Here is an 8882-nt window from a genome sequence, read left to right as displayed (position 1 = left end):
ATTTTGGAGCTGCTTTACTCAAGAAAGCAAAAAAAGGACCCATATTTGTATGTGGCTTTATTAACTCAAATTCTTTGTTTCTTTTTACATTGTTTGCAAACTGATATGTGACACGTATTAATGCCAAAATAACAAACAAAACAGGCAACCCAAAAAAAAAACGTTTATTTTGTATTTATTTTTTAGCTAAACAGGTGGGCTCAAAACAGGTGGCAAAGCCCCACTGGTCCTGATTGACCTGGTCGCCACTGCTACTGATGGTATCCCCACAAGGTCACAAAATGGGCTGGATTTAATATTAAGGAAATAGGCTACATGAGATGTAATAACTCCCTGAATGGATATCAGGTGCAAATCATATACATTTAGTTTATAAAGGGCTTCTCTAGATGATGTGGAGAAGAAAAGATGATGCCAAGATGGATTTCCTCCCGAGGTAATTGAACCAATTTCTTGATTGTCTTGATTAATTTACCCTTTTAACCTTTGGGGCTTAAATTGAAAGAAGAACGGGTTTCAGACACTGAACATTGTTCCAGACAAAGTTCCAAACAATCAAATCATCCAAAAAAGAAAGAAGTAATGTCGTGTTGGACCAGAAATGTTCATTCAAGTCTTTGTGTCTATTTAACGACAGTCCTCAGGTTTAGGTTTAATATTAACATTTTACATTTTAGTCATTTATACAGGGGTTCCCACATTTTTTGCTTCGTGACCCACCAATTGAGGTGGCTTTTGAATCACGACCCACAATAAGGGTTGAGCAGTGAAAAAAACCATACACAAACCAAAGAAAAATATATTAATAATATCCACTTCTTCAAAACATTTAGGCCTAAGAAATTGAATGTATAATTATGATATTATTTGTAACAAAGCAGGGTTTTTTCTGGATAAAAAAGGGGTGTAGGTGATGGGCAAGGCTGTGGGCTGAACTCTATCTGGGCCATGGGCATTTAAGGCCCTCATCTTGGCAGCTCAGTTTTAAAGCTAATATTCTGCAATTCTACACAGTTGCCATGGAGCAGAGAGAAAATGTTGCAGTTTTAATCTAATTTCCTGCAATTCTACGTATATTTTACATAGCTAATGCTGTGTTCTTTAGGCTCAAAAGAAAATCAATGAGAGCCTGGTTAACTGGCTTTTATTTTGGTGATTGTAAATTCTCAAAGATTACTTTACTGACTTTATTGTCCCCGTGGGGAAATTTTGTTACAGTTTTCCATCCCAAAATGTTACGGCTTTCTTCCGTTGAAGGAGAGTCGGACCAAAATGCAGCGTGATTAAATCGAGACATCTTTAATAACGATGAAAACGAACAATACAAAACAACAAACAGAATGTGAAAACCTATACAGCCTGCCTGTCTGGTGACAACTAACACAGAGACAGGAACAATCACCCACAAAACACACAGTGAAACCCAGGCTACCTAAATATGGTTCCCAATCAGAGACAACGAGAATCCCCTGACTCTGATTGAGAACTGCCTCAGGCAGCCATAGACTATGCTAGACACCCCTACTCAGCCACAATCCGAATACCTACTAAAACCCCCAATACCACAACACAACAACCCCATGTCACACCCTGGCCTGACCAAATAAATATATAAACACAAAATACTAAGACCAGGGCGTGACACAAAAGGTATTGATTTTTTTTATATACAGAAAATATAATCCCGCTGCCCACATGGACCCCTGCCAAGACCCACAAGTGGGTCCCAACCCACAGTTTGGGAACCACTGATTTAGCAGACGCTCTTATCCAGAGCCTCTTACAGTTCAAATTCACTCTTTGTACTGTAGCCTACAAATATCATAAACAAGCTTACAGGCTACAGGCTTACTGTCCCGATTCTGCACTAATTGACGTATCTGATTAGCCAATTGTTCCACACAGATAACGTTCATAATATGAATAGCTTCAGCACCATGCACTTTTATTAACTTAAGTCTATCTACTTATCTCAAGATCTACTTATCCTCCCCAATAGATCCACAGACAACACAATCGCCATTGCAGAACACACTGCCCTATCCCACCTGGACAAGAGGAATTACGTATCGGAGAATGTTGTTCATCGACTACAGCTCAGCTTTCAACACCATAGTGCCTCCAAGCTCATAACTAATTTCAGGGCTCTGGGTCTGAACCCCTCCCTGTGCAACTGGGTCCTAGACGTCTTGACCGCCGAACCCAGGTTGTGAAGGTAGGTGTAACCGATGTGAAATGGTCCGTGGGGCGACGCCTAGCGTCGTTCGGGTTAGGCCGGTAGGGAAATCCTTGTCTCATCGCGCATCAGTGACTCCTGTGGCGGCCCGGGTGCAGTGCGCGCTAACCAAGGTTGCCAGATGCACGGTGTTTCCTCTGACACATTGGTGCGGCTGGCTTCCGGGTTGGATGGCGCTGTGTTAAGAAGCAGTGCGGCTTGGTTGGGTTGTGTATCGGAGGATGCATGACTTTCGACCTTGGTGTCTCCCGAGCCTGTACGGGAGTTGTAGCGATGAGACAAGATAGTAGCTACTAAACAATTGGATACCACGAAATTGGGGAGATAAAGGGGTAAAATGAAAAAATCAAAAAATCAAAAAAATAAAAGTAGTTGTTCCTCTTGCTCTGCAAGGGCCGTGGCTTTTGTGGCACGATGGGTAATGGTGCCTCGAGGGTGGCTGTTGTTGATGTGTGCATAGGGTCCCTGGTTCGAGCCCAGGTCGGGCGATGCGAGGGACGGAAGCAATACTGTTGCATTGATGCTGTTGACCCGGATCACTGGTTGCTGTGGAAAAGGAGGCAGTCAAAAGGGGGGTGAGTGTAACCGATGTGAAATGGCTAGCTTAGTTAGCGGTGGTGCGTTCTAAAAGCGTTTCAATCGGTGACGTTACTCGCTCTGAGACCTTGAAGTAGTTGTTCCCCTTGCTCTGCAAGGGCCGCGGCTTTTGTGGCGCGATGGGTAACGATGCTTTGAGGGTGGTTGTTGTTGATGTGTGCAGAGGGTTCCTGGTTCGAGTCCAGGTTGGGGTGAGGAGGGGGATGGAAGCAATACTGTTACATAGGCAAAAACACCTCCACCACACTGATCCTCAACACAGGGATCAGCCCCCTCCTGTACTCCCTGTCCTCATAACTGTGTGGCTACACACGTCTCTAACTCAATCATCAAGTTTGCTGACGACACAACACTAACAACGATGAGACAGCCTACAGGGAGGAGGTGAGAGCCCTGGCAGAGTGGTGCCAGGAAAATAACCTTTCCTTCAACGTCAACAAAATGAAAGAGCTGATCATGGACCACAGGAGACAGCAGAGATGGGGCCACAGTAGAGAGAGTCAAAAGCTTGAAGTTCCTCTGCGTGCATATCACTGAGGACCTGAAATGGTCCCTCCACTCTGACACCGCAGTGAAGAAGCAGCAACAGCGCCTCTTCAACCTCAGGAGGCTCAAGAAACTCTGCTTGGCCCTTAAGACCTTCACGGACTTCTACAAATGCACCAGAGAGCATTCTGTCGGGCTGTATCACCGCCTGGTACAGAAACTGCACCACCCGCAACCGCAGTGGTCTCCAGTGGTGCAGTCAGCCCAACACATCACCAGGGGCACACTGACTGCCCTCCAGGACATCCACAGCACCCGATGTCACAGGATGGCCAGCCACGCAATCCATGGCCTGTTCACCCTCTATCTCTTACATTTCGTAGGTATTTTCTTTGAACTGCATTGTTGGTTACAGGCTTGTAAGTAAGCATTTCACTGTTGTATTCGGCGCATGTGACAAATGCAAATTTATTTCGATTTGATCAAAGCTGGGACTGACAGACTGAAAAACAGCTTCTATCTCCAGGCCATCAGACCGTTGAACAGTCATCACTAGCTGGCCCCCGCCGGTACCCTGCCTTGCACCTTAGACACTGTCATTAGCCAGCTACCACCCGGTAAACTACCCTGCACCTTAGAGACTGCTGCCCCATGTACATAGAGTCACTGAACACTGCTCACATTAATAATGTTCACATAATGTTTATTGTAGTTAGAAAAATATACAATTAGCATTCCTGCAACATTATTTTGTTGATTTTATTTGATCTGAGAAATTAAGCTAATTGATCACTCACTATATATAGTACATTCAGAAAGTACAGTGCATTCAGAAAGTATTCAGACCCCGTGACATTTTCCACATATTGTTACAACCTTATTCTAAAATGTATTAAATTGTTTCCCCCCCTCATCAATCTACACACAATACCCCACAATGACAAAGCAAAGACAGGGTTTTAGAATTTATTGCAAATGTATTAAAATTAAAACCTGAAATATCACATTTACATAAGTATTCAGACCCTTTACTCAGTACTTTGTTGAAGCACCTTTGGCAGTGATTACAGCTTCAGGTCTTCTTGGGTATGACACTACAAGCTTGGAACACCTGTATTTGGGCAATTTCTCCCATTCTTCTCTGAAGATCCTCTCAAGCTCTGTCAGGTTGGATGGGGAGCGTTGCTGCACAGCTATATTCAGATCTCTCCAGAGATGTCCGATCAAGGTTCAAGTCTGGGCTCTGACTGGGTCACTCAAGGACATTCAGAGACTTGTCACGAAGCCACTCCTGCGTTGTCTTGACTGTGAGCTTAGGGTCATTGTCCTGTTGGAAGGTGTACCTTCGCCCCAGTCTGAGGTCCTGAGCGCTCTGGAGCAGGTTTTCATCAAGGATCTCTCTGCACTTTGCGCCGTTCATCTTTCCCTCGATCCGGACTAGTATCCCGGTCCCTGCCGCTGAAAAACCATCCCCACAGCATGATGCTGCTGATGGGGGTCACCTTGGGGGCATGATAGGGGCTGCACCATTATTAATGTATTATAATAATTGATTATGCTTATATTGTATTAATAGAAGGGGAAGAGGTATAAGACCCTTCCCCTATACTACATGTATAGGGTCATGGACCACAGATTAGCAATATATGCATTATAAGGTTTAATACTGTTCCACAGTTCTTCTCTAGTCTCTGAGCAGATGTGTGAGCCATTGCAGTCAAAATAGGAGGTCTGTTGGAAAGCGTCTTAAGTCTTAAAGAGATACATAGACACAGACCCCTGAAGGGGAGTAAATAGATAAGAGACAAGTCAGACATGCCACTGTAAGCCACACATGAATGGAACATTACTGCTGAGCCCTTAGAAAACACTGGACTATTGTTTTCTCTTGCAAGTTTGTATAACTGTATATGCAGGGGCTTGGTCTCATGGATAGAAGGTGTTGACGTAGGCAGTTACACCACTAGGGGTCAACTGTAAGTATATTAAAGCAACTTTGACTTTTATTTAGCAGAACTTACTCTGAAACATTCGTGCTTTGTTTCCATTGTCAACTTCTGTCTGCAATTGCATTAATAAAGGTTTGATTGATTTACTTAAAGAAGATATTGTCTGACTGCTGATTTCACCAATAAGCCAATGACTGACAAGGAACAAGGAACCTACCCCAACGCCATGCTTCACCGTAGGGAAGGTGACAGGTTTCTTCCAGACGTGACGCTTGGTATCCAGGCCAAAGAGTTTATTCTTGGTTTCATCAGACTGGAGAATCTTGTTTCTCACGATCTGAGTCATTTAGGTGCCTTTTGGCAAACTCCAAGCGGGCTGTCATGTGCCTTTTACTGAGGAGTGGCTTCTGTCTGGCCACTCTACCATAAAGGCCTGATCGGTGAAGTGCTGCTGATGGTTGTCCTTCTGGAAAGTTCTCCCATCTCCACAGAAGAACTCTGGAGCTCTGTCATAGTGACCATCAGATTCTTGGTCACCATCGGGTTTGGCCGGGCAGCCAGCTCTAGGAAGATTCAAACTCCAAACTTCTTCCATTTAAGAATGATGGAGGCCACTGTGTTCTTGGGGACCTTCAATGCTACAGAAATGTTTTGGTACCCATCCCCAGATCTGAGCCTCGACACAATCCTGTCTCTGAGCTCTAGGGATAATTCCTTTGACCTCATGGCTTGGTTTTTGCTCTGACATGCGTTGTCAACTGTGGGACCTTACATAGACAGGTGTGTGCTTTTCCAAATCCTGTCCAATCAATTGAATTTACCACAGGTGGACTCCAATCAAGTTGTAGAAACATTTCAAGGATGATCAATGGAAGCAGGATGCACCTGAGCTCAATTTTGAGTTTCATACCAAAGGGTCTGAATACTTATGTAAATATATTTTATACATTTGCAAAAATTTCTATAAACCTGTTTTCACTTTGTCACTATGGGGTATCGTGTGTAGATTGATCATTAAAAATAATTTAATACATTTTAGAATCCTTTCTAAATGCACTGTACATACTGTATTCTCAACATAGCTCATCCTATTTAACTACTGCTGTACATACCTTTTTTCTACTTATATATTGTCCAAATTGTCTATACACACACCACATATTTTATATTCCGGACTCTGACATTTCTTGTTTTGTTATCGCTCGTTCTGATGTTTCTTAATTTCTTGTTTCTTCTTCCTTGGGAGGGTATATTTGTGTATTAGTATTGTACAGTTAGACATTTACTGCACTGCCTGAGATAAAAACACATGCATTTCAATGCACTTGCTTTAACATCTGCTAATCTGTGTAAGTGACAAAATAAACTTTGATTTGAAGTCTGAATTTGGCCCTATATGCATGAAGAGGCCATGACCTGCCCAGCTCAATTAAAAACACTAATTCTTCGCACTGCCATTTAACTATCAACAGCACTTTCAGTCTTGGGCAATAAACAAACAGAATGCAGATAGGGAGGGATATTGCAAACTAGGCATTTCTAACTTCTCTTATGACCAAGTGCTACTACATGCAGAATTATCATGTGTTAACTATGGTTGTGACCTGCATGTTGGTAAACAAGCAGGCAGCAATGCAGGCTTTTGGTTCCAGCATCTTTGGCCCAGGCCCTTATTGCTGCCGATTGTGATGTTTCACTTGCACACCAAAGGCAATGCTGCCGTCTAGTGGTGTTGATATGATTAGACGTTAGGTATTTGCTTAGTTAGGCCTAGTCATTAAACTCAAGACCGTCGATCCAGAAAAGTATGCGGAAGTTGCCTGCAGCAAGTAACTAGCTAGCTAACTAGAGAAATTGAGGACGACTAGCAAGAAACTGTGCAGGTTGGTGTATTATATTTGATTTGTGAAGAGAAGGTTCCATTTCAGCATTTTCGATTGTCATGATTTTCCATTCAAATAATAAAATGATCTGACCCCATCTCTCACATACCCGCAGAAATGTAGCGCGCCTGCTAAATTATGTTTGTTTTATAGGAAAGATGTTGTCATGAGCCGATTTACAGTTATAACCAGATCAGATGGTGGTGATGATATAAAGACAAGGGACGTTTTGGTGACTGATACATGCAGTTATATGCATGACTTTAACTTTAAAGGAGATAAGAATCCAAAAACACAGTTGAAGACAAAAGCAACAGGCAGAACAGCAGGAGAAAATATTTGGCACTTGAATCATTATGATGGTGTTTGTTATCATATACCAGCATGTTACATATATGTATATGTTTGAGATTGTGTCATCTTTCATGTTTCTTGTACTCTTCTCCCTAGAGTCAGATGTGTCTGCTTGGAGAGTCCAGTAGTATGTGTGTACAGTCTCTGTGACACCACCCCTGTCTCTGTCCTGGTGACAGAGACCCCTGGGAGCAGGGTCTGCGGTGGCGGTGACATATCTGCAGCTGGTGTGATGACTGTTTGTGTCGGACCGCATCCTGGCCCAGATGAATAAGATGCGTCTCCGGGCAGACTTCTGTGACGTCAGGTTACTGCTGGGAGGCAGTAGGTGTTCAGTGTCCATTCGCTGGTCCAGCAGCCCCTACTTTTCTGCTCTGTTCTCTGGATGGATGAGCGAGGCGGACAAGGAGGAGGTCCAGATCCTGGGGGTGGAGGCACAGATGTTGGAGGTCCTGCTGGAGTTCATATACACAGCTTCGTCCTGTCATGAAATGTACCATTTACTGAGTGTGTAGTGTACAGTAGTGTTCATACACAAAACAGTACATAATACAGATGTCTTTGTGTTTCTTTGAACTGAATCCGTCCAGGCACGATTCATGTGACGGTGGAGAACATGCAGGAGCTGATGGTGGCAGCAGACATGCTGAAGCTGAGTGAGGTGGTGTCTATCTGTGGGAGAGTTCCTCAAGAGCCACATGGACCTGTCCAACTGTGTGGGGTTACACCAGTTCCTGGAGCAGATCGCCTGCATGGATGTGCTGGAGTTCACTGAGAACTACAACCATGTCCACTTTCTCGAGGTGCTACACAGTATTTTTCTTCCTCCATCTGTCTGTCTTCAGATGATCTCTTTCCCCTTCCATCTCATTCCAATCTGCTGAGTGTGTGTAACAGAAAAAGTGAATAGCCTGTTCCCAACCTGTTATAACACTTGCTCCAACGAACAAAAATCACAATCGGAACATCTGACCTTTAGGTGTGTGTGTGTGTGTTGGATGAGTTCTGGGGCCTGTCCAAGGACCAGCTGTTGAAGCGAGGAGTTGCGGATCGAAGACAAGTACCAGGTATTCATGGCAGCCATGGACTGGGTCCTTCAGGACGTGACCAAGAGGAAGAAACGTGGTGGAGGTGCTGTAACCCAGTCAGGTTTCCCCTGCTCTCCCCACAGAGACTCTTCAAGTGCATAGGTGATGAGATGGAATGATACTCCTGATTTGTCAAGCAGGATCTTTCTTATTTTTTACTTATTCATCAAGAAATCCTCATTTATTTCTTGCACCATTAAAATACCCCCCAATCTTCATTGTTGGCCTGCTGATTATTTTTTAAAGAGTCGAGGGACAAGATACTGACATCACCATGATGTCTCCTCAC

General features: G+C 43.8%; 1 pseudogene; it reads left to right on the top strand.

Annotated features, from left to right (window-relative positions):
* Positions 1-7771: 7771 nt before the first annotated feature.
* LOC109871777 (actin-binding protein IPP pseudogene) lies at positions 7772-8811 on the top strand (annotated as a pseudogene).
* Positions 8812-8882: the final 71 nt, after the last annotated feature.

This window comes from Oncorhynchus kisutch, linkage group LG27 (genome assembly GCF_002021735.2).
Source record: "Oncorhynchus kisutch isolate 150728-3 linkage group LG27, Okis_V2, whole genome shotgun sequence".
In the NCBI taxonomy this organism is placed as follows: Eukaryota; Metazoa; Chordata; class Actinopteri; order Salmoniformes; family Salmonidae; genus Oncorhynchus; species Oncorhynchus kisutch.
The sequence above is the reverse complement of the archived record's forward strand: the minus strand, read 5'-3'. Positions and strand labels throughout refer to the sequence as shown.